We start from the raw sequence: 26,831 nt of genomic DNA, 5'->3' as shown, positions 1-26,831 counted from the left end.
CTTTTTGATCTCTTTTTAGTACCATTCATCTATTTCTCAAAAATTAATTATCAAAGAGAAGACACAGGGTCAAAATCAGCATTCTGACTATGCACAGTGGTGACTTTGCAAAGTCCAAGTTGATATGCTGGGTGAAACCTATTGTTTTGTTCATATCCAATCAGAATTTTAAAACAACATAGGACCATGAGAGGAAACACAAGGAGAGAAAATCCAGCATTCAGAGGCACTCTCCATTGTCCCAGCAGCGAAGATACTTAAAAGAGAGATAGTATGATCTAATGTGGACCACTATAATGTTGAAGGTAAAGGCATTAATGATGGCAATAGCTGAATGATAGCACTAATAGAAATAGCACAAGGAAACCATTATTATTATAATAAGTATGGCTACAGATAAAGAGCTGCTGCAAATATAAGAGCCCTGAATTAACAGACCAGTTGGAATTGCACCGCCCATTGAGAGAGTTAGAAAGCGTCTTTATGCTAACAAACCAATTGCAGTAAGAGTGTAAAGTTAAGGAGTGCTGGTTAAGGCATTTGAAGACTATATACACATGTTTGGAAGCAGTCAGTTACCAACTAAATGAGGCCATCCTGTGAAGAGCCAGAGGCTGCCTGAGAACCAGCTGGTCAGCCTTATACAGAGGAGCCCTAGGCCACCGGTAATTATCACTGCGATGTGAGCAGGGCCTACAGAACCTCAACCAGGCAACAGAACATGGAAACCAACAGAAGAGGCAGGAGGAGTGGGTATCACCTAATGCCCCGGAGTCCTCTAGAGAAGAGCTGACGAAGTGAACTGTCCACACACTAGCATGCACACCTGGAACAGGTGGCTGCACAGTAATCACTGAGGGAACTTGTTAAACATAAGAGATTTCTGGGCACTACCCTGAAACTTATTCTTGAATTTCAAGAATTTATATTTTCAAAAGCCTCCCCTGGGTACTTGTGGAGCACAGCCCCATTGAAGAACCAGTGCTAGGGCAATATATGGAAACTACCGGAGAAAGAGTCTCTCAGTTCGCCAGGAGCTTGAGCTGCATCAAGGCATGTTACACACAGTAGTTTACTTAATCTTCATAGCACCACTGAATAGATTTCAATACCTCAGTTTTACAGAAGAGAAAACTGAAGGGGAGGTCTGAAAGGTCAAGTAACTTACCCAAGATGCTAAAGCAAAAAAGAACAAATCTAACCTCGTGACTTCCTTCTTAAAGCTCTTTGGGAGGTGCCCATCGCCTAATATGGAATATATTCTAAACTCCTTTGCAGGCACCCTCCAAAAACATGGCCCCCAACTCTAACTCAGCCAGCTCCTTCAGACACCCATTCACATCCACGCTCCAGTCAAAGTAAACTTCTAAACAATTTCCTGGGGCAGTACTATTTCAAGCCTCCCTGACTTTGCCTTTGCTCTTGTCTCCTCCTGGAATGCCTCATGTTCCAAGATGGAGCTCAACCCTTACCTCTTTATGAAGCCTCTCCTGCCCACCACTGACCCTTACCCGGGTAGAACTGACTACTTCCTTTGATGGGTCCTGCGGTATTTAGAATAAAATAACACTTTACTTCTCTCCAGTGTTACATGTCTGATCATAGAAATAGACTACTTAACTTTTGAGAATAGGTAAGTGTTTAAAGACTAAATACAGTGCTAGAGTCAAGCCAGAATCTGAAGATGGATCCAACTCAGAACCACTATGCCATCTCTAGAAGACTTGAATCCAATTTTATAAAAGTAGCTACATTGCTATCAATACAGTAGCCACTTAGTGACTTGTGGCTACTGAACACTTGATGTGGCTAATCCAAAGGGAAATGTGCTATACGTGCAAAATTTTGTTGTTGTTAGTGCCACAGAGTCATTAGTGCTATTGACTCAATTCTGATTCCTAGCAACCCTGTGTACAGAAGAACAGAACCCTGCCTGGTCTTTTTGCACCATCCTCTCACCTTCCTGGACTATATCAGACAACGCTCCGCTGCTACTCACAGGGTTTTCATGGCCAATTTTTTTGGAAGTAGGTGGCCAGGTCCTTCTTCCTAGTCTGTCTTCGTCTGGAAGCTCTGCTGAAACCTGTCCACCATGGGTGACCTGCTGGTATTTGAAATACTGGTGGCATAGCTTTCAGCATCACAGCAACACACAGCTGCCACAGCATGCTATGCGACAGATGGTGGTATGGTACCCTGACCGGGAAACCAACCTGGGTCACTTCGGTGAGAGTGCTGACTCTTAACCACTGGACCACCAGGTCTAGTGTAAAATACACACCTGATTTTGAATATTCATTATGAAAAAAGAATGTAAAATATTTCAACATGTTAAATAATATTTGGATATATTAGGTTAAATAAAATACATTAAAATTAATTCCATCTGTTTCCTTTTGCCTTTTTAACGTGGCTACCAAAAAACTTAAAATTACATTGTGGCCCGCACTGTATTTCTATGGACAGTGTTACTCTACAAAGTACAGCCTTTCTCTTCCTTACTAATAAATCTGTTTAGATGATGTTAACTTTTCCTAATGATTACAGAGGCACGGACATCAAGACTACACTGCAGTGTTATACAGCACTGCCCTGCTGGACATACAGAGTTTGCTCCTACATGAAAAGCTCACGGAACATTGCTTTCAGAGCTCCACCAACTCACTGGAGTTCTTCTCTGCTACCAGCTCTGGGTACTTCACAGGTAAGTACCAACTTTCCTAAGGTTTCTAATCTTCTGTTCTAGACATCTCACTGAATTGTGAGGCAACAGACCTCTAGGGAAAAGCAGGGCCAGGACTGGGATGAGGCAAAGCACTTGCCTCAGGCACGAAATTTAAGAGGAACCAAAAACTCTGCAATCAAGATGAATAAATTTTTAAATAAAAGCTTTACTGATATGTAATTCATATACCATAAAATTTACCATTTTAAAAGAATGCCATTCAGTAGTTTTAATATATTCACAAGCAACCACTGACATTATCAAATTCCAGAACATTTTCACTACCCTCCAAAGAAACCTCATTCCCATTAGCAGATATTCCACCATCCTCTCTATGCCCAGCCCCTGGCAACCACTAATCTATTTTGTCTCTATGAATTTGCCTCTTCTGGATATTTGATATAAATGGAATCATACAATATGTAGCCTTTTGTGTCTGGCTTCTTTCACTTAAACGTGTTTTCAAAGTTCACCCATGTTGTACCACGAATCGATACTTCATTCCTTTCTATGGGTGAATAATATTCTACTGTATGAATATGCCATGTTTTGTTTTTCCATTTGTTGATGGACATTTGAATTGTGTCTAGTTTTTGCCTATGTACACACTGGTGTACAAGTTTTTATGTGGGTATGTTTTCAATTCTCTTGGGTCTATACTTAGGAACGGAATTGCTGGTCATATTGTTAGCTCTATGTTTATAATTTGAGTAAAAAGCAACTGTTTTCCAAAGCAGCTGCACCATTTCCCAGTCCCACCAGCAATGTATCAGGGTTCCAATGTCTCCACATCTTCACCAACACTTGTTAGAGTCTCTAAGTTTTATGTTAGCCGTTCTTAGTGGGTGTGTAGCGATCTCATTGTGCTTTTGATTTCTATCTAATAACTAATGATGTTGACCAAATTTTCATATGCTTATTGGTCATTAGTAAACCTTATTTGGAGATATCCCAACTCAAATCCTTTGCTCAAGTTTTACTTGGGTTATTCATCTTTATATTGTTGAGTTTCAACCATTCTTAATATATTTTGGATACAAGTTCCTTATTAGATACATGATTTGCAAAAATTTGCTCTCCTTCTGTGGGTTGTCTTTTCTCTTTTCTTGACGGTTCCCTAAAGCACAAAAGTTTTTAATTTTTATGAAGCCCAATTTATCCATGTTTTCTCTAGTCACTTGTGCTTTTGGTATCATATCGAAGAAACCATTGCTTAATCCCAGATCATGAAGATTTACTTCTTTGTTTTCTTCTAAGAGTCTTTTTGTTTTAGCTCTTACATTTAAGCCAACGATCCATTTTCAGTTACCTTTTTTGCATGTGGATATCCTGTTATTCCAGCACCATCTGTTAAAAAGACTTCTTTCCCCATTGAATTGTCTTGTCACCCTTGTTAAAAATCAATGATCATAAACATAAGGGTTTATTTCTGGACTCTCAATTTTATATCACTGATAAGGCTATACTCACACAAGTACCACACTGTCTTTGTCACTAGCTTTGTAGCAAGTTTTGAAATCAGGAAGTGAGAGTCCTTTAACTTTGTTCTGCTTCTTTAGGATTGCTTTGGCTCTTCTGGGTCCCTTACATGTCCATAGGAATTTTTAGGATCAGTTTGTCAACTTCTGCAAAAAAGGCAGCTGGAATTTTGATAGGGATTGCATTGAGTCTGTAGATCAATTTGGGGAGCATTGCTATCTTAACAATATAGTCTTCCAATCCATAAATATGGAATGTCTTTCCACTTATTTAGATTATCTTTAATTTCTTTCAGGGATGTGTTGTAGTTTTTGGTGTACAAGTCTTGCATGTCTTTTGTTAAATTTATTCCTAAATATTTTAGTATTTTCTTTTTTGATGCTACTGTAAATGGAATTTTATTTCATTTTCAAATTGTTCACTGCAAGTGTAGAAAATTGTTTTTGTTTACTGATTCTGTATACTGCAACCTTGCTGAACCTGTTTATTAGTTCTTACAGTTTGGGGGTGAAGGGGGTGTAGTCCTTAGGATTTTCTATACAAGATCACGTCATCTGAAAACAGAGATAATTTGAGCTCTTCCTTTCCAATCTGGATGCCTTTTATTTCTTTTTCTTGCCTAACTTCCTTGGTTAGAACCTCCAGTACAACGTTGAATAAATGTGACAAGATCAGACATCCTTGCCTTGTTCCTTATCTTGAGGGGAAAGCATTCAGTCTTTCACCATTTAGTATGACTTCAGTTGTGGGAGTTTTGTGGATGTTCTTCATCAGGTTAAGGAAGCTTCCTTCTATTTCTAGTTTTGTGAGTGTTTTTATCATGAAGCTCTGTTGGAACTCATCATGTGCTTTTTCTGTGTCTATTGAGATGGCGGTGATTTTTGTACTCTATTCTATTAATATGATGTATTACATTAATTTTCATATATTAAGCCAGTTTTGCATTCCTCAGATAAATCCCACCTACTCATGGTGTACACACCTTTCTGTATGTTGCTGGTGGTTTGCCACTATTTTGTTGCAGATTTTTGCATCTGTATTCATAAGGAATATTGGTCTGTACTTTCTTCTGTGATGTCTGTCTGGTTTTGGTATCAAAGTAATACTAGCCTCAAAGAGTCAGGTGGGAAATGTTCCAACCTTTTCCCTTTTCTAGAAGAGATTGTGCTAAATTGCTGTTAATTATTCTTTAAACGTTTAGTATAACATACCAGTGAAGCCACCTGACCCTGTGGTTTTTTTTGTGGGAAATTTTTTTGATTACTAATTCAATCTCTTTACTTGTAAAAGGTCACTTCAGATTTTCTATTTCTTCTTGAGTGAGCTGGGTAGTCTGTCTTCCTAGGAATTTTTCCATTTTATCTAGGGTTATTTAATTTGTTGACATAAAATTATTCATAATATTCCCTTATGATCCTTTTTACTTCTCTAAGGTGGGTGGTGATGCTCCCTCCTTCATTCCTGATTTTAGCGATTGAGCCTTCCCTCTTTTTCTATTCAGTCAGCTAAAGGTTTGCCAATTTTATTCATCTTTCCAAAGGACCAATTTTTCGTTTCATTGATTTTCTCTATTGTATTTCTATTCTCTATTTATTTCTGCTCCAGTCTTTATTATTTCCTTTCTTCTGTTGCTTTGGGTTTAGTTTGCTCTTCTTTTTCTACTTTCTTAAGGTGAAAGCTTAGCTTATTAATTGTGACCTTCCTTCTTTTGTTAATATAGGCATTCACAGCTATAAATTTCTCTCTAAGCATTGTTTACTGGCATCCCATAAGTTTTAGTACGTTTTTGTTTTCCTTCACCTCAAAGTATTTTCTAATTTCCCTTGTGATTTCTTCTTTGACCCATTGGTTATTTAAGAATGTGTTGTTTAATTTCCACATTCTGTGAATTTCTGTAATTTCCTTCTGCTATTGATTTCTCATATCACCCCACTGTGGTCAGAAAACATACTTCGCATGATTTCAATGCTTTTAAACTCACTGAAACTTGTTCTATGGTCTCATACATGTTCCATGGCCTAATATATTCTATTCTGAACAATTTTCTATGAGCACTTGAGAACAACGTATATCCTGCTGTGGTTGGGTGAAGTGTTCTTTCGACGTCTGTTAGTTCTAGCTGGTTTATAGTGTTGTTCAGGTCTTCTATTTCCTTGTTGAATTTCTGCCTAGTTTCAATCTGTTATTGAAAGCAGGATATTGAAATCTCTAACTATTATTGTTGAATTCTTTTTCTCCCTTCAATTCAGTCAGTTTTTGCTTCATGTATTTTGGGGATCTGTTATTAGATGTTTGTAATGGTTACATCTTCCTGATGGATTGACCTTTTTATCAATATTTCATGACCTTCTTTATCTCTTGTATTAACTTTTTATTTAAAATCTATTTTGTCCAATATTAGTATAGCCACTCCCAGCTCCCTTTTGGTCACTGTTTGCATGGTATATCTTATTTTATCCTTTTACTTTCAAACTATTTGTGTTTGACTATAAAAAGTGTCTATTGTAAAAAGCATATAATCAGATCATGTTTATTTAATTCATTCTGCCAACCTCTGCCTTTTTATTGGAGGCTTTAGTCCACTTACATTTGATATAATTACTGGTAGGATTTACATCTGCCATTTTACTGTGTTTTCTACATGTCTTGTGTCTTCTTGTTCCTCTATTCTTCTATTACTACCTTATTTTGTGTTAAATAGATATTTTCTGTATACGGTTTTAAGGCTCTTGTTGTTTATCATTTTTTTTTTTTAGTCATTTTCTTAGTTTCTACTGTCTTTTACATTTACCTAAGTAGTTGCCTTTACTGGTACTCTATTTCTTCCATGGATGTGAGTTATTGTCTAGTGTCCTTTCATTACAACCTGAAAGACTCCCTTTAATATTTCTTATAGGTCAGGTCTGCTAGTGACAAATTCTCTGTTTTGTTTTTCTGAGAAGTCTTAATTTTTGTTTCTATTTTGAAGGACAGTTTTGTTGGATATAGAACTCTTGATTGGATGGTCATTCTTTCAGCACTTTGAGGACATCATCCTACTACCTTCTGGCCTCCATGATTTCCCATAAGAAGTCAGATATTGATCTTGTTGAGGATCCACTGTACATAATTCACTTCTCTTTTGCTGCTTTCTTTGTTTTGACTTTCAACAGCTTGACTGTTGTGTGTCTGGTGTAGATCTCTGCATTTATCCTACTTGGAAGGCATCAAATTTCTTGGATGTGCAAACCAATGTTTTAAATGAAATTTGCCAAGTTTGGGGCCATTGTTTCTCCAAGTATTCTTTCTGTCCCTTTCTTTCTCTCTTCTCCTTCTGGGACTTCCATTATGCATATGTTGGTACTCAGGATGAATAGTCTGAGGTTCTGTTCATTTTTCTTTATTCTTTTGGCTTTCTGTTCCTCAAATTTACATAATTTCAATGATCTACTTTCAAGTTCACCGATTCTTTCTTCTGCCAATTCAAATCTGCTGTTGAGCCCCCTTTAGATTTTTTTCATTTCAGTTATTGTACTTTTCAACTCCAGAGTTTCTATTTTTTTATAATTTCTATCTCTTTATTGATATTCTCTATTTGGTGAAATATCATTCTCTTACTTTCCTTTAACTCTTTAAACACAATTTCACTCTGAACACATTATAATTGCTGACTTAAAACATTTGTCTAATAAGTCTAATATCTAGACTTTCTCAGGGACACATTGTTTTTTTGTTTTTCACTGTGAAGGGATCATACTTTCCTGCTTCTTTGTGTGTGTGTCATAATTTTCTTTATCATCTCCAGCCACTTAAATCTCTGTTCAATATGCATTAGTAAGTCAGCTAATGATGGGACAGGGATTTCCTTAAATGCTTTGAACAATATGTCTCACTGCCTTGGCTGAGGGGCTCTGTACATGTACTAACACAGGCTTCCTGTGCTCTGATAGGCAGTCTACAACTCCGCCTTAGCCTTTTCCTCCTGCTTTTATAGAGCCTGAATGTCAGCCAGAGGTGATAGATTAGGGCCTTCTCAAGTCTTTCCTGGGCATATGCACAGACCTGCACACGCACATAGGCCTTCTAGAGTCTAAGGAATATGTCAAAGCTTTCCAAGCCTTCTATGGATATCTCCTTTCCCACTTATTCCTTTTAATTTTTTTGGTCAACCTCTTAGTAATCCAGAGCAGTGCAGTCACCTCAGGCAGCTGTGACGTTAAACAATTGCTACCGATTATTTTTAACAAATGCCCTATGGCTGTTTACACAGAACAAGGTCTCAGTCAGGTGAAATAAAAACAAGCTCTGAGAATGGAGCTTTTTGGAGAGCTGCCAGACAGATCATACAGTGACAATTTTCTGAGCATGAGGCACTTGATGAGTTGTGAACCTGTTCTCTCCCTTCCAGTAACTTTTAGTTTACAAGGCTACCATGGTACCAGGAAAGGTCGATGGGAATAAGTTTAAATGCCACAAAATTCACTGTTCTTACCAAGATTCAGTCTTTTATCTTGAATAAACACTCCTCAGATTGTTGCAAGTCTTTGGTTAATTTCCAGACTTCTAAAGTAAATTTTTTAAATTTTTGCCCCACTCAGTGAAATTTTGTTCTCCCTGTTGTTTTAGAGAAGAGGATTTACAGAATGTCCATATTTTAACATTTGAGATGTGGTTCCAAGACAAGTGATGTTTTTCCAAAATAAAAATTAACATGAAAAAAATCCATGATGAACAAAATATCAAAATTTTGAATTAAGACGTGATCAGTAAGAGTGTCATGTCATGCCTTATTGGAGACTGACACAAAAGAAAATAAATACCCTGTATTTTTAGAATTTTTGATGTTTTTATTTCTTAAAACCACATCAAAATATTATTTATTTTTATTGGCCAGTTTTTTTGGTTGCCCTTCAATTTTGTGCCTGGGCAAGGGACTGACTAATATCTTTCTAGTCCCAACCCTGGAAAAGGGTGATTTTCGGATCACATCTCCAATTTTTGTTTTTTGGTGAGGAAGATTGGCTCTGCGCTAACACCTGTGCAAATCTTCCTCTATTTTATATGTGGGATGCCTCCACTGCATGGTGTGATGAGCGGTGTGGAGGTCCACACCCAGGATCCAAACTGTGAACCCTGGGCTGCCGAAGCAGAGCACACAAACTTAACCACTACGCCACCAGGCCGGCCCCCCACTTCTTTTTTTTTTTTTTTTTTAATTCTCCAAACTGAGATATTAGTTCTGACTCACATTCATACTTCATTACAATATCTCGGGCTGTTGTCAAAATGATAATCCTAAAATCTAGTAGAAAAATTTCAGTATGAAGTCTGGGGGTAGAGGACAAAGTAGTTATATTAACCTAACTTCTTAAAATTGCTAGTAGAGGCAGATTGGCTCACTCAGTAAAAAACTCATTACTAGCTGCCAGTTAAATTAATATAAAGTAGATTTTAAAAAAAAATACTTGCTAGAATCTTTAGGAAATTAAATGCAATGTTTGGTATGTTTGCCTTACAAACTTCCTAAGACGCTACACAACTCCAACAGAAAATGCATCTAGCTTAGAAATATCAATTTCAGCCAAAATTATTCTGTTGTATGATTTTAGTTCTCAAATTGGCTTCCCCTGAAAATAAACTGATAGAAATATACAAATTAAGGACAAAAATATGGTTGGCTTCATATGTGGTAACATTTCCAACCTGAGAAGAATATTACTTGTGTGTAGAGAAAGACTGCCCATCTTAAACTATTTTGAGCGAGTAATTTCAAACAGCTTAATACAAAAACAATTCTGGATGATTTGAGATTACTTCTTCTATACTGTCATTTAACACAGATAGTGTTCATATTAAGTTTTTAGGTTAGTACTTTCCAGTAACACCTGGTGAAGTGTGAAAATTTACCTTCCCTATTAAGTGTTCATTATTTGTGTCTGTTTTATTGTCATCCCTTGCAATCCTTGGCCCTATATTCCATGCTTTCTCCACTGTGCTTCTGACAAGCACTTAAAATCACTATATCAATATTAGCCTGTTTCTGGACAAATTTATTGGCTTTATTAAAGTCTTTATAGAAGCTAAAACACTATGTTGACTTTTCATTTCTGCAGGTGAGTCAAAGTTCCCAAAGTCAATATCAACCTGTCATTAATATTGGCTTCGCCCTAATCATATACACTGCTGACTTACCTTTAATGACTGTGTGTACATGCTGTTTTGTTTTTCTAAGGTAACTGAAACTACTGGTTCAAGGGGTCTGTAGGTGCACAAAGGGGGGCAAACCTATAAGGAGAAGTCTTGAGGGATCATACAGCCTATCCTCTCTGAGACAGGAGAAGTACACCTGCCTGAGAGACAACCATCAATCTTATGAAAGAAAAAATCACTCAACAAATCGAGTTAACAATCCTTTCTCATTCTAGCTAGTCTAAACTCTGGTAATAAAACACAGAAATAGGATATAAGAAAAGAAATCAAAATAATCATTATATGATATGATTATCTACCTAGAAAATTCAAGGGAAATAACCAAAAAAGATTAGAATTGATGAGCTTGAAAAGTGCCTAGTTACACAACTATATCTTAAACTCAATAGCTTTCTATATATCAATTATTGGTTCTATTTATGCCACAGTCTGAATGTTTGTACCTCCCCAAAATTCATATGCTGAAAACCCAACACCCAGGTGATGGTCCTAGGAGGTAGGGCCTTTGAGAGGTGATTAGGTCATGAAGGCAGAACCCTCACGAATGGGATTAGAACCTTTATAAAAACAGGCCCCAGAGAGTTTGCTTGCCCCTTCCACCAAGTGAGGACACAGCAAGGAGGCATAATCTGTGAACCAGAAAGCAGGCCCTTACCAAATATCGAATCTGCTGGCACCATGATCCTGGACTTCCCAGCCTCCAGAACTGTGAGAATAAATATCTGTTGTTTATAAGCCACCCAGTCTGTCATATTTTGTTATAGCAGCCCAAAAGGACTAAGACAACATAATATAACCAATATGTATAATATATATAATCAATTGATTATATAACCAATTAGAAGAGGGTCCATTCACAAAAGCTAAAGAAGAGTATAAAATACCCAGTAATAACTTAAATTCTCCCATTGGTCAAACACGGTAAGGCATGTGGAGAAGCCTGCAAAGTGAGAGACCATACAAAGCAATGACAGGCACGGGGAAGAGGTAAGAACGCCAATCTCCTACATACGCCACCTGCTCGTGTGCTCATTGGGGCTGCAATGTGCTCCCACCTGCCAGAACAATCCAAAGAACCTTAGCCTATATGGAAGATTTTTTCCTTTGTGCGAGGAATAAAAATGGTTATAAGCTAATGGCTTGAAAAAGTAAACAGCTATCCATCCCTGTCCCACACCCCTGTTCCCCAGTGCACCCCGGAAGGCTAGGCCTTTCCAGCAGCAGACAGTTCCTGGCTGCTGCTCCCCACTGGCTTCTCCACCTTTTCCACTGAGGGACCCATGACAGCCTGCTGCCAGGTCGGCACATGTATTTTCTGGTTACTACATGTGAGGCGACCATCTGAGCCTACAGGAGCCTCGTCAGCCAATGAGCAATTTCACCTCCTCAAACCCTAACTAACCCCAGATGATTTTAGGCCCCAGGGTTCTCTCTGCCTCAGTTTCACCTTAGAAGTTTTTCTAGGTTCTTGATATTTTGACATTCCCCAAGAAAGAGTAATATGGTTCCCACTGTCAACATCCTTCATTCATCACAGTTCCATTTGCTCCAAGGGGACTGCAGGGAATCCAAGCTGAAATGGAACTTTCCTGCTGGCCCCTTTCCTACAACAAGGCAATGGGAACCATCAATGAAGACACACAACCTCCCTCCCTACTCCTAGTTTATGTAATGCTCTAGAATGGATTCCAGATGCCCTGAGAAGCCCTCAGTCATCCCTGGTCTGAAGTCACGACACCATCTAAGGCACCAAGAGCAACAGCACCATTTACTGACACAGCTTCAGGACACCAGAAAGGAGGGTCCAAGGGTAGGCCCAAGAAACCACCACAACAGAATTACTGGCTGGAGTGGGGGGGGAGGGGGGTGCTGTTTTAGGGAAGCACTGGCCATCAGCACAAGAATCCCCCACAATTGCCTGCCGCACTAGCCATCCCCTGCTCCTCATAAGTACCAGCCGAGCTCTAGCTAAGGGCTCTGCACTGGCTGTTCCCCAATGAGCAGGATATCCAGATATCCATCTCAACATCTCTCTCAGGGGGGTGCTCCCCGACCAGGCTACTTGACAGAGCAATTCCCCACCCCACACTCCTCCCCCTTCTCTGATTCACTTTTCTCCATAGTACTATCCCTACCTGATATATCAAACGTTTTACTGAAGCTTATCCACTGCATTGTAAGTTCCTCAGGGGCACCATTTCAGTCTGTTTTGTTCACTGGTCTATAACAGCTAATACCTAGAACAGTGCCTGGCATTCAGAAGTATTTGTGGGAGCCAGCCCTAATGGCCTAGTGGTTAAAGTTCCACAGGCTCCACTTCAGTGGCCCAGGTTCGGTTCCCAGGCACAGAATCACATCACTCATCTGTGGGTAGCCATGCTGTGGTGGTGGCTCACATAGAAGAACCAGAAGGACTTACAACTAGAATATACAAGTATGTACTGGGGCTTTGGGGAGGGAAAAATAAAAAGAGAGAGGATGATTGGCAACAGATGTTAGCTCAAGACAAATCTTTCCCAAGGAAAAAAAAAAAACAGAAAATATCAGAGTGCTAAAAAAAAACAAAATTCTTCAAAAAAAGTATCTGTGAGATGTTGTTAAAGAAAAGCAAAGCTGGACACTAGTTAAAGGTAGTAAAGACAGCTTTTATTCAGTCTATACTGCAATAGGGGGAAGAGACTTCAGTACAGAACTGAGCTCAACTCCAATCCTTGCAGAGGTGACTGGGCATTTTAAAGGAAGAATGAGGAAATAAGGAGGGGAACAAGCAAAGCCAAGGAAGTGGAAAACTACAGAAAGCAGGTAGGGTGGTTGTTCAATGTCAATGCAATTAGGCCACCTGTGTCTGCTAAGTGGCACTTGTCAAAGTCAGGCTCCCACCCTCCCACAGAGTCTGGGTGACAGAGGCCTCATCCTTCCTAAGGATTACATTTCAAAGGAACGGCTTTCACATCCTTGAAAAGACACTCCTGGGTTGTAGGAGATGCAAAGACATCTCAAAGGAGCAGAAAAAGGATTCTACGTTTTTCTAATAAATGCTTAATACAAGGGAAGTCAGGGGCCTATCATCAGGTGTCCGCTGGAACAAAGGGTAAATTCTTTTGAAAAGCCTTGAGCTTTTCCAAACAGGAACTCAGGGTGGGCTGGGTCATCCCAGAGACCTGGCCTTAGGCTGCTGGAAGCCATGTTAAGAGTTTTTTCAAGTCTCTTAGCATGTGTGTGGAGAGGCGGGTGATGGACAAAATTGTGCTGAAAGCTGCAGTCCTTACAGGCCAAGGTTGAGGCCTAGTCAAGAAGTGGGCTCAGAGGAGCCTGACCAAAGCTGGCAAAGAAGAGAGTCTCTGTGGACGGGTGGGCGGACGGGGATAAGGATTGGTGGGACAGGGGTCAAGATGGTAAGACCTGAAGACATCCAAATTGAGATATGAAGTAGAAACCACGTCACAGAAAAAGGGAAAATCCTCCACTCTTTCAACAATTCCCTCTCAAACACTCCTGGTGTGGCCATAATTAGGTTCCCAATTACTCATAAAATCTGTGAAAGGGAACAAGTCACTAGCTCACCTTAGTCCTTCCCAACCTGCATTTGTTTCCTGCGGGATATTTTCCGGGCCTGAGTTTGCTCACTGTTTAAACTTCAAATTAGAGACAGATCCTAAGGAGTTTACAGAAAGATCTCCTATGGAGCTCTTGCTATCTGTTTCGATTAACATTTTATTAATGAAGCATATTTTGGCAGTTGATTTTTTCTTCCTTTCCCCTTGGCAGCTGCCTCTGAGATGCAGAAGAGCTTTAACCCACTTTCCTCCCTTCCCCACCCCCATCTCAGTTCTTCTCCGCCTCCAGCTCATACTCAGATCCAAAAGAGTCCCGTTCGTGCACCATCACAAGGCGAAGAGTTGGTTCTCTAGGTAACCACCTGATTTCCACGCAGGCCCACAGAGCCCCAGGTTAGAGCAATTTGCGCTTTCTCAGCAGGTCAACTACAATATTGGCCAGATTTCTTTTTTTGTCTCTTCAGGAGACTACAGACATTAAAATAAAAAGCATCTTTATAAGTGACCATTTGAACATAATTCCAAGGCAGGGCAGATTGGGGGTTTGTGGAGCCTTACATTTCTATAACGGGAAGTGGGAAAGGTAAGGAGAGTGTCCTCCTTATTTTAAAAAAGTCCAAAATTACAAATACAAACGTAGGTATGACCATGTGAACACTTTGCTTGTAGCCTTCCCAGGGGTTTGGAAGAAGCCTGAGTGAGGGGCCCTGAAGCTTAAGACTCATTAGCTTCCCTGTCAATCTGCCTCTGCTGGGAGATATAAAAGACTAGAGCGGTTTATACCACAGCATAAAATCTCTAGAAAACCGCTAAGCTAACAGTCTTATATTACATCCATCCTCTAGATGCTATTCTTATCTCTCTTTCACAAACCTCCATCGCTGCTGTTCCCTCTAATTTGGCAGCAGCAATTCATTATAAAAGTGCACGTGCTGGGCTGGGGTTGTGCATCCTTCCCCTGTTTGGGCTTTAACAATCCAGTACTGTGTCAATTACGTAACAGCCAAAACAGGGAGTTTAATGGAGTACAAAAAGCATAGTTGTAGTTCTTACATAAGCCTTCATAAACCATCCATAAGATCTGCTCCCACATTTGGGTATTTGGAATTACATAAGGTAGACAAAAAACCATTCAGCAGCCAAGTTTATTTCCACGCCTAAAAACAATAAAAGCTTTTTGCAAGTAATTTACTTGTCTATATTAACATAACACATTTTTAATTTGATAGTAAAAGTAATCTTTAATAAGACGATTATCTTTTCATGTAAACATAAAGGAATATCCCCACACTACTACTCAACTTCATTGTTGCCTCTGCACAAAGATATGTCCCACTTAGGACTCCCCTACGTATTCCACACGGAATTATGGGTCCCTGATAAACACCAATTTTTCCTCGCAGGCTTAAAAAAAATCAAAGAAGATATTTACGCAAAACACAAAAGTATACATGCTGTAATTCTTCAATATGTCTCTTTCCCAATGCCATTGTTCTCTCCCCATATTTCTACTCATTTTTTACTTACCTTAGCCCACTGCAGCCACCCCTTGGGCTACAAAGTGACAACTTAAAAGAAATAATGCTATCCAATGAGTCCCACCCCTGGCTGCACATTAGAATCACCAAAGGACCTTTTAACATTACAAACGCCACAGCATCACCCAAAACCAATTAGAATGGAATATTGGGGAGGGACAAGTGGGGGTGCCTAGACATCAGTGTATCCGATGCTTTCTACTTTTGTCTTGTTCTTGCCTGAAAAAAATAACCACAAATATGAGTAGAGGTTTTATGGGGGGAAGAGGGGAGCGGCGGGGGAGGGAATCTTTAATAACTGGCAACTCATAATTACAAAGTTTCCATCAGATATAAAAATAAAATTCTAGTTTGAAAGCCATAAAGGATATCTGTGGGATCTTTTTTATTACTATCAATGAGTAGTCAAAGAATTTTCACCAAGTTTCTTAATAGCCTTTACAAAACGTATTTTATTTTTAATGTTTTGCAATTCTACCTAATGAGTTCAAAGAAATGGCCCCAGTATATCTTAAAGCATATCTCAAGCTAAGACCATGCTTATCTTCCAGTGAAGTTTTGGTTTAAAGCAGAAATAATGGTTCTGACTTATCTTCAACCTCTCTTCTTAGGTGCTCTGGTAATCACTTTATAACTTTACCAACGAGCAAATATTTTTTTAAAGCACTTATATAACAGAGAGTACAGGCGCCTTTGGTATCCTGCCAAGAGTACTTCTTTCCGTGTTTGTATTTAAAATAGAATGGTAGTAACATCACTTGTGTGCCTGAAATTCCTTCTGTGCACAGGCTCAGAATGAAAAAAATGGATGTAGCAACCCGCTTCATTGCTTTACCATTATAAAGCTCAAAGGAAATAACACATTCATACTAAATTAAGACGAAGACAGAGAACAAATCACCCAAAGCTGGGGGTGGTGGGGAGGGACTCGGTTTAACTAACCTACCATCCCTTCTAAAACAGAGGATGTTTAACCTGGCAGCACGCGAGGGTGCCAAACGAGCCGCAGCACCTCAGCCGAAGCAGGTGATGTAGGCAGCAGAGAACGAGCGCTGCGCTGACAGAAAAGCCAAATAAATACTGCGCTGCCCTGAGCCCCGGCGGCAGTCACTCCCTAACTCCGTGCACCTGTCTTCCAGCGGGTTCCACAAGGCAGGCAGCAGAGCCCAGCCCGACCCTGTCGGACTGTGCAGAAGAGGATTCGCTCACCGAGGTGGGAGAGAGCCAAGAAAGATGTCCAAGCCACCACTGCCCTCAAAGAGACTCCCATCCTGGACCAGGTTCCCACACGCTTCCTCTTCCTCCTCCTCCAGCTCGAGTTTTCTATTTACTGACCGATCTGGACTCTGCTGACCGGCCAAGGATGTCCGCAAAAGGGGACCCGACAAACTTGCCAAGAGACGCCAGCAGAGGTGGCGCAGGTGGAGGAGCGGGGACGCCCGGGCACCTGCCGCCGGCCCCAAGCCCTGCCCGCGGCCCGCCCGCCCGCGCCGGGAGCGCCCCGCGCCCCCGCACTCACCTCGCGCCGCCCCGCCCAGGCCGCCGCCCCCGCGCGGAGCAGCCGGGGCACGCGCACGGGGACCGCGACAGCTCGCCGAGGCGCCGCCTGGCTCGGCCGCTGCAGCGGCCGCTCCTCCCGCCGCCTCGCCCGGACAAAGGGAAGCCGCGGGGCGGGCGGCGGCGAAGCCGGGGTTTCGGAGCGCGCTGCGCAGCCCGCGCGCCGGCTCGCGAGGCGCGGTCCGCGGTGACAGCCGCCGGGCGGCGCGCGGAGGGCGGCAGAGGCGCGCGCCCCGCCTGGCCGCCCCGAGACGCACACGCCGGGACCCGGGCGCCTCCTCTCGGCCCCGCGCCCCGCGGCCGCAGCCCGCCGCCCCGCAGCGCCCTCTGCCGGCCGCGGGGCCACGGTGCGCGCCGGCTGCCTCCACCTCGGGGTAGGCCTGTGGGCGCAGCGCCGGGGGCGGCCCCGCTGCGCCACCGCGGTCCCCGAGCGGGGTCCCAGCGACCCCAGAGGAAAGAAGGAGTAAGACTGAGGAGGCGGGGGCTACGGGTCAGGGGGCTTCGAGGATGGGATCCGCTGTTTTCCTCCTAGGACAGAAGAGGGAGCAGCTTCGAATTCTGTGCAGCAGGAGGAATTTGGGTTGAGCATTGGGGAGAACTTGGAGGGCGGTCGATTCCTGATGCACAAGGGGCCCAAAGTTGATCTCGGGAAATGTTTGCGGAAAAGGCCGGCGTTTCCTTCTAGAATCAGGTTTATTTCTGTGTTTAATGAACACCATATGTACGTAACACTGTTTGAGAGGTTCTGCACAGCCTTGACCGCTCTTATGAATAAATAATGACTTCTCGAAGGCCCTTCCAGTCCTCCTGAAATGCTCCCGGCTCCTGTAAGCAGTGCGCCTAGAAGGTTTGAAAAGGCGAGCAAGGTCAGAGAGCTGCCCCCTCTGGTTCAGACGGCAATGGAAGGCACATTGACCGTGACAAAAGGGAAACGATGGTGCGCTGTGTAGGTGGCGGTGTTTTTAAGGTAGGGGTGTCTTTTTGCAAACTACCATGTTAAGCAATATTTCATATCACTTAATTTTTTTAAACAAGCTGGGCTACTTGGTGAAGGGAAATCATGAAATAGTACTTTTTCCCCACACCACTGTCTTTTAAAATTGTTCTGTCAGATCTCCCTTCTCTGGAAGAATCTAGGGCAAACTTCATAGCTTTTCCTTTTCACTTTCAGGTGTTAATAAACAGTCTGATGCTCTGGTATTAAAAAGTCCTGTGCAATCCAAATCAAAACTTCAGTTTCGATCCAGATCGATCCCCACACCCCTCCCACCGCCCACCGCCCACCGCCCACCGCCCACCGCCCACCACCTCGCAGCCTGGCCCTCAGAAGCCTGCGTGGGGCGGGGAAGTGCCGTTTTCTTTCTTGTTCTGCATCGTCCCAGCTAGCCCTATGAAGACTGGTTCTCCAGGGTGGCAGGGTGGGAGCCTCCCCTGCACTAGGCCCTGGTCCTAGCTTCCAGGTCAACTTCTCTCCTAGGACTGTCCACCTCACAAAGACCCTCTGCGGGGTCACCAGGCCCTGGTGGGCAGACCCAACAACCTTCCAGCATGTGTGTGCTGACCCATAGCAAACACTTGGCATTTTTGCCCATCAGACTCTAGAAGCGCGAGTCAGTACCACTGCAGTCCACTCCCCCGTTTCTCTGATCACAAGCAGCTCTGACCAGCCTCTCTCCTTGAAACTTCTCATGTGTGATTCATGCAGCCATCGCTGGGTTCATGCATGTCCCCAAACCCCAGGTGATACATGCCAAGCTCTCCAAGCAGTTGGGAAGCACGCCTTTCCTTGCATGAAATGGCTAGGTACTTCCTCCTCTCCCTAACAGCACCCTGTTTAAGATGTGGAGATACGTGTCTCTGTGGTAGGCACGGAGGTGTACCGCTCAAGTCTTGAGAGTAAAACTAACTGACAGCCTCCAGCTGCCACACCTTTGGATCCACCACTGCCCTCCCACCAAGGTCACACATCCCCAGCCCATGGCTAGCATTGTGGGAGCACTCGAGCTGGGCCATTCTGCCTGATGCGAGACCCCTCTAATGGGCAGCCTTTGTTCCAGAACTCCCCATCACACTGCCAAGGCTTTCTCAGGACTGCACTGGAGTCTGAAGCTCTTCCTACCTGGTCTTCCTTCCCTCTCTCCTGTCGCAGTTCTCAGCCCTGCATCACAGGCTGAAGGCTCTCCTCACCTACATGCCAACCTCCTTCTTCCTCCAGCACTACCCTATACGGGCGTTTTCTCAACATCTCTTTTGCATATCTAATCCTTCCTGGCATCTGCCTCCCAGAGGGCCCAAACTGGCACAGTTGCCTATTGTTCTCAGCAGTTATCCCATAACATTCGGTTATGCTTGTATTTAGAAACTGTGAAAAGAAGAATAGAATGCTCTTTTGAGAAAAAGATACGATCAGCCGGTATCATAGTATGGGTTCCCCTCCCCCGCTTCAAGGCAGACCCTGATAGAAGGACTTGGTGCAGAGGGATTATTTCGGCAGGTGATCCCAGGAAGCAGGAGTGGTGAAATTGAAACACTGAGACAGAGAAATCTGAAACTTCAATATAGAAGTGTGTTACCAAGGTTGCTGCTGTACGCAACAGGCACTCAATACCAGCGGGATCTCTGAGAAGCATACGAAAGTCCTCCCAGAATTGTCATTTCAAAAACATGGGGCTGAGCATTTACCATCCGGCTCCTGTTCTCTGTGGATTGGAATTGTCTTTGGGGCTTTAACTCCCACATGCTTCCAGGTGCCCATGGCTTTAGAAAAGACCCTGAGGCAGAAAAACAGAGTGACAGCATCCTTGAGGTGAGACGCTGTCAACTTGAGTCCCAGCACACAAGGTACGTCAGAGCTATGGTTCAAGGTTAGTCAAGGAGACATGGTGCGGGTGTTAAAAGTGTCTGCTATCCAGGTCTCAGGAGTGTCTTCCCATTGCCTTTCCAGACTGAGGAGCATGTAGGTAGGCCAGAGGCATCAGCCATGTGCAATTCCGAATTGCTGAAATGCCAGTGGAAAAGGCAGCGGAAAAAAGGGTAGAGTGGTGTTTGCATGTTATGAATGACGCTTGGTAGGAGGCTGAGGTCTTAGTCTGCTCAGGCTGCTGCAACAAAAATACCATAGATTAGGTCATGTACAGACAACAGACATTTAATTCTCACAGTTCTGGAGGCTGGAAGTCCAAGATCAAGGTGCCAACAGATTCGGTGTCTGGGGAGAGCCAGCTTCCTAGACAGCTGTCGTTTCCTTGTAACCACACAGGATGGAAGGGGTAGGGGAGCCCTCTGGGGTCTCTTTCATAAGGGCACTAATCCTGTTTGTGAGGGCTCTGCCCTGGTGAGCTAATCATCTCCCAAAGCGCCTACCTCCTAATACCATCATATTGGGGGCTAGGTTTCAACACATGAGTTTTGGGGGACACAAATATTCAGACTACAGCAATTGGTTTACCACGCAGCCATATATTATTGGGAGTCAGTGCCTATGGGAAGGGAAGGGAACCAGGGTTGGGCAGAGGAGTAACTGGATTGGGATTCAAGCTCAACAAAGCCTCAGCTAAACCCGTGGGCGCTCTGAAGCACGTGCTGAGTGGTGCGCTGGAGCCCACTTGTACCAGCTCACAAGCACCAACTGGTTGATCTTTAGGAATTTTGTGAGCCAGTTGTCAAATACAGGCATTCTTAAAGATTAATTATATAAACTTAAAATTTTATATATGGTATATTAAAAACAAAATTAATAAGTACTCATCACTTCCATTACTTTGCTACCTGTATATATGCTCTTGAGTTTATTTACCACTAGCGTATCTATATGGTGGCAATACTGTACCATAGTGTACTATTGTGCATCTCTCTCCAACTCCACATTCAGTGATATCACTTTGATAGCTCGAAATCATCCACGGGAAGTGTATTTACACCACAGAAACTGGCAAACACTCCAAATCAAGGTTTTCTCCCCCCGCTCCCCAATGTTAAACATTTCTGATCACACCACTGTATGTATGACATGATCAGAACTGCCCCAGGCTAGGCTGAATGGCCAGATCTTTATGTCCCCACCAACGTCAGTCCCTGCATGTGGACTTTCTGGGGGAGGTGCACTCCTGGATGAGGGGGCCCTCAGCAGGTGAGGCCAATGCTGAAGGAGCCAGCCCAGCCGGCTGCTGACAGTGTTCCCAACAGCTGAGGCGACATGCCTTTCCTTCAAGGGGATGTGGACTGCACATCTCCGTATCCTCCACAGCTGGCATAAAGTCAGTTATAGTATTCTCTCATTAATTTTAAATACTTGCTGTGGGGCTGGTCCCGTAGCCAAGTGGTTAAGTCCCCGGGCTCCGCTGCAGCAGCCCAGGGTTTCGCAGGTTCGGATCCTGGGCGTGGACATGGCACCACTCATCAAGCCATGCTGAGGCAGCATTCCACATGCCACAACTGGAAGGGCCCACAACTAAAAATATACAACTATGTGCCGGAGGGCGTTGGGAGAAAAAGGAAAAATAAAAAAAATAAAATTTTTTTAAATACTTGCTGCTTCCGTAATTACATCGAGTACATAGCCTCGCTGTAAGTACTTCTAGTTCTTCTGTGTGAGCCACCGCCACAGCGTGGCAACTGACAGACGGGTGGCATGGTTCCACAACCAGGAACCAAACCCAGGCTGCCAAAGCGGTGAGTGCAAACTTTAATCACTAGGCCATTAGGGCTGGCTGTAGATGTGTCTTTTTTTAGTTAATCTTTTTTTCTTAATTCATTCTGCCTGAGATTTGTCTTTTTTTTTTGTCTTTTTGAAGACCCATCTTTTGACTTTTTTTACTTTACTGTATTTTATTTACAATTTTACTATTTCTGCTCTGATTATTATTATTTCTTCTCTTTTGTGTTTTTTGGGTTTATTCCTTTGTTCTTTTTTCTAACTTCTCAAGTTGAAAACTTAGCTCTTTAATTTTCAGTTTGTCTTTTTTTCAAATAAATTTCCCACACATTTTTAGATGTGGTGCTTTCAATATCACTAAATGATAACTTCTTAATTTCTGTTATGAAAATTGCTTTTTTGACCCATGAGTTATTTAGAAGTATCTTTTTAATTTCTAAATATATGAGGCTTTTCTAGATATCATTTTGCTATTCATTTCTAATTTGCTTGCATTGTGGCCAGAAAACATGGTCTGTTTGATACAGACTCTTTGAAATTGATATGGACTTGCTTTGTGGCCTATTCATAAATACACCATGTTCTTGAGAAGAATGTGTATCTTCTAATCTTAGGTGCAGGGTTCTATATGTGTTCATTAGGTCAAGCTTTTTAATTTTTTCGTCCAAATATTCCATGTCTTTTCTAATATTTTGTCTCCATGAGCTTTCAATTATGGAGAAGGGAGTATTAAAATCTCCCACTATGATGCTGAATTTGTCCATTTCGCTTTGCAAATTGTTGGCTGCTGCTTTATATATGACTGAAGCTATGTTATTAGGGGCAAACAAAGTTTGAAATGTTCTATGTTCCTGGTAAATTATATATTTTATCATTATATAATGACTCTTTCTCACTAATACTTTTACCTTAAAATATATTTTCTTCTGATATAGATGTTGCTACAGAAGCTTCCTTTTGGTTAATAACAGCCATGTATCTTTTTCTGTCTTTTAACCTTTCTATGTTATCTTGGGTGTGTTCCCTGTAAATTTGCAATATTTGGTTATTTTTATTCAATCTGACAACATCTATCTTTTCATTTGTAAATCACCTCATTTAATTACTTAAATAATTATTGTGTAATTATATCAATGATTTATATAATTGAACCTACTTCTACTAAATAATTGTGTGCTTTCTATTGGAGCTGCTTTTTCTGGAACTTCTTTTCTTCTTTTCTGCCTCCCTTAGATTGCGGGAAAATTTCCATTGTTTTATATTTCCTGTTATAGAAGTTATACACTCTATTTTTTTCTTCAAGTAGTTGTAATATACATGGGTAACTGAAAATTCTAAGTTTTCATATCTGTGTGCTTCTCCTGAACAACAAAGGACTTTTGAGCACTTAAACTCCAATTATTCTCTGCCCATCTTACATGATATCATGCAATATCTTAGTGGTTCTTTTACTCTGCAAATGAGACAGCGTTACTGTTATTTTATAGTCACTGTTCACCATTCCTTCTTGAATCTCAGATCTTCCTTCTGGGATCAATTTCCTTCTTTCTGGAGTACATCATCAGAAATTCTTTATTGGTGATAAAAACTCTCCAGCTTAGTTTCCTAAAGATGTCTTTATTTCATCTCCGTCTTTGCACAATAGTTAGCCCTGTCTACAATTCTAGGTTAACAGTTACTTTCTCTTCAGGCTTCCATTGCTGCTACTGTGAAGTCAGCTCCCAGCCTAACTGTTACTCGTTTCAGAGTGATCTCTCTCTTCTCTGTCTGCTTTTAAGATCTTCCCATTGTCTTTGTTGTTTTGTAGTTTGCTTCTTTAGGTCTTGGTGTGGGTTTCATTTTATTCCTCTTGTTTGTGAGGTATTGTGCTTCCTGCATCTAAGAATTCTCATCTTTTACCAAATTTGGAAAATTCTCTAATACTACCTTCTAATATTGATTTTCCCCATTCTATCCTTCTGGAATTCCAGTGAAATGCATGTGATTCTTTCTTATTCTATCCTATGTCTCTCTTAGTCTGTTTTCCTTATTTTCCTTTTTTTGTTTTTCTCTTCTGTCTCTCCATCCTGTACAATTCCTTCACATCTCTATTCTAGCTCACTAATTTCTCAGCAATAGTGTCTAACAATTAATTCACCCATTCATTAAACCTTTCTTGATGTTCTCTTTAGTTCTTTTTCACTTCTTAATGTTCCTGTTTTCATTTCTTCAAATTCTAGTCAGTTCTTCTTCAAATGTGTGTGTTCATTTTATAGTCTCTTATTCCTTTCTCTTATTTTCAATTCTCTGTTTAATTTCAGTAAATCTGCTAGGAATACTTTTAAAATTTTTGCATTTGATTATTTCAATACCTGAAGTCCTTAAGGGTCTAAGAATATTATTTGCTTTTTCTGCTCACTCTCTCTCATTGTGGGCCGTTTCCGCCTATGTTCGGTAATTTTTTGTTTAGAATCACATTTGGTTTCCTTCTGGCCTCCTTTCACTGATGAGTGAGTCTTTTTATAATGATGTAGCCCTTAGAGGTTTCATGCAGAGGTCTTATTTCCAACATCTCCCCCTGTGTAAACCAAGACCTCATCGGCCACACCAAAGCAGTCAAAACCCTCGTTTATAGGCAGCCTACTTACTGAGTGCTTTCTTACCATTCTGGCTTCAGTCTTTTTCTTTTAGTCCCTAGCGAATCGCTCTTACTGTCTCATGAGCTTAGCTATGCATTAAATTCATGTTATGATGATCTGAGTTCTCCTAAACGCAGGACATGAGAGTCTTGTGTGCAGGTAGTTTATCTGGGAAGTGATTCCAAGGGACAGTAGAAAAAGGGACCAAGGAAGGAGGAAACACCAACATTAAAACTCATTATTAAAAAAAAACAACAGGGGCCAGCCCGGTGGCACAGCAGTTAAGTTCGCACATTCTGCTTCGGTGCCCCCAGGTTCGCCAGTTCAGATCCTGGGTGCAGATATGGCACCACTTGGCCAGCCATGCTGTGGTAGGCATCCCACATATAAAGCAGAGGAAGATGGGCACAGATGTTAGCTCAGGGCCAGTCTTCCTCAGCAAAAAGAGGAGGATTTGTGGCAGATGTTAGCTCAGGGCTAATCTTCCTCAAAGAAAAAGAAAAAAACAAAAAACAGGCTCATAGATACAGAGAACAGATTGGTGGTTGCCAGAGGCAGGGGGTGTTGGGTGGGCAAAATGGGCAAAGGAGATCAAAAGATACAAGCCTCCAGTTACAAAATAAATGTCATGGATGTAATGTACATCATGGTGACCATCATTGATAATATTGTATTGCATGTTTGAAAGTTGCTAAGAGAGTAGATCTTTTTTTTTCTTCTTTTAAAGATTGGCACCTGAGCTAACAACTGTTGCCAATCCTCTCTTTTTTCTTCTTCTTCTCCCCAACCCGCCCCCAGTACATAGTTGTATATTCTAGTTGCAAGTGCCCCTGGTTGTGGCATGTGGGATGCCACCTCAGCATGGCCTGATGAGCAGTACCATGTCCATGCCCAGGATCCAAACTGGCGAAACCCTGGGCCACCAAAGTGGAGCATACGAACTTAACCGCTTAGCCACGGGGCCAGCCCCCGAGAGTAGATCTTAAAAGATCTCATCACAGGAAAACTTTTGTAACTGTGTACAGTAACAGATGTTAACTAGGCATTGTGATAATCATTTCACAATATATACAAATATTGAATTAAAAAATTCATTATAGGGACCAGCCCAGTGGTGCAGTGGTTAAGTTTGCACATTCCACTTTGGCAGCCTGCGGTTCGCTGGTTTGGATCCCAGGTGCAGACATGGCACCACTTGGCAAGCCATGCTGTGCTAAGCGTCCCACATATAAAGCAGAGGAAGACAGGCACAGATGTGAGCTCAGGACCAGTCTTCCTCAGCAAAAACAGGAGGATTGGCAGCAGATGTTAGCTTGGGGCTAATCTTCCTCAAATTAAAAAAAAAAAAAAATTCATTATAGAGTTAGCCACTGCTCCAGAGGACTTATGCCCAGTCTTTCTGGGTTCTTAAAAAATGCATGCCAGATATGTCTCAAGGCACCACTCATATTTCTTATGCTTTCCATTAAGTTGAATCCTGCACAGCTTTCCCTTCATGGTGGTGGCCAGCAGTAAACTCTATGAAGACAATACAAGTAGGTTAGTGGAACAAGCCTCAGGTTTTTCCTAGAAGTTCACGGATAACCAACATCTTCCTCCGCTACTTCCCATTTCAGATTTTCTTTACCTCTGCTGGGACTTTAGCTAGGCTAGGTAGCCCGCGAGATGGGGTCACACTTACCTTCCTCCCTGAGGGGCCTGACCCTTAGTTGCCTTGCCTTCATTGAGCTGTGACTGGTACAGTTGCCCATTCGTTGCTATTGCTGGGCGTGAAAGCACCAAAAGATGCCCCGTGAATCCCTGCATTCCAAGCATGCTCCTTTTTGTCCCCATTTTGCAGCAACAATTCTAGCTCCTCGTGATGACCAGGGTCAATATCTCCTGCCACAATAATAACTCCTTCTCTTGCCTGCTGGTCTATTGCCATGGGAAGCTTCAGGTGACCATATGGTAGCTGTAGCCTCAAGTTCAGTGGAACCATTAGAGTGAATCAGGGCCTCTAATTCAGCAATGTTCGAGGATTCACAGGAAGCACAAATTATGAGTGGGTCTCTGGGAGTGTTGATAAGAGGGTCTTATCTCCACATGGTTCCTGGACCAATATATTCTGGCTGTTGATCACACAGCATGACCCATAAACCAATGGTTTAGCACACATACTACTGTGAAAAACTACACAATAAATGTACATATGTATGTGTGTGTGTGTGTGTGTGTGTGTAAGCCATTTTTCTGTTCATGCTGAGCTGAGAGCTGACTTTGGATACCAGCCTGGGGGCAATGGAGGTATGGTGTGAATGGATCTTGATGAGCACAGCTAATTTTGTAAGGCGTTTGCCTTAGGTGAGGTTTTTACAGGCAATCAAGCAAGCATAGACTTCTATCTTCTAGCAAGAGGGAGGGGGCTGCTTCTACCAGTCCAGATGGATCAGGGAAATCTGGAGGTTCAAAAAACTTAATCTTGTCAACCCAAGAATCTCTTTCCCAGATCTCAGGACGCTACTTGTTTCATAT

The 26,831-nt window shown here is 42.1% G+C and overlaps 1 protein-coding gene across 10 annotated transcripts in view; it reads right to left on the bottom strand.

The window, feature by feature from the left end:
* MTUS2 (microtubule associated scaffold protein 2) overlaps window positions 1–17,146 on the bottom strand; it is a 559,486-nt gene extending 542,340 nt beyond the window's left edge. For 6 of the 10 annotated variants that reach the window (XM_070240202.1, XM_070240203.1, XM_070240201.1 and 3 more), the window contains exon 1: window positions 17,008–17,146. The gene's annotated coding sequence lies outside the window, so the exon portion shown is untranslated. Of the gene's footprint in view, window positions 1–16,697; window positions 16,834–17,007 lie in introns of those variants that run through there. The other 4 variants (XM_070240204.1, XM_023621459.2, XM_023621461.2 and 1 more) reach the window with 2 other exon arrangements.
* Window positions 17,147–26,831: the final 9,685 nt, after the last annotated feature.

The sequence above is a fragment of the Equus caballus genome, chromosome 17 (assembly GCF_041296265.1).
Source record: "Equus caballus isolate H_3958 breed thoroughbred chromosome 17, TB-T2T, whole genome shotgun sequence".
Classification (NCBI taxonomy): Eukaryota; Metazoa; Chordata; class Mammalia; order Perissodactyla; family Equidae; genus Equus; species Equus caballus.
This window is presented reverse-complemented; position numbering and strand designations above follow the sequence as displayed.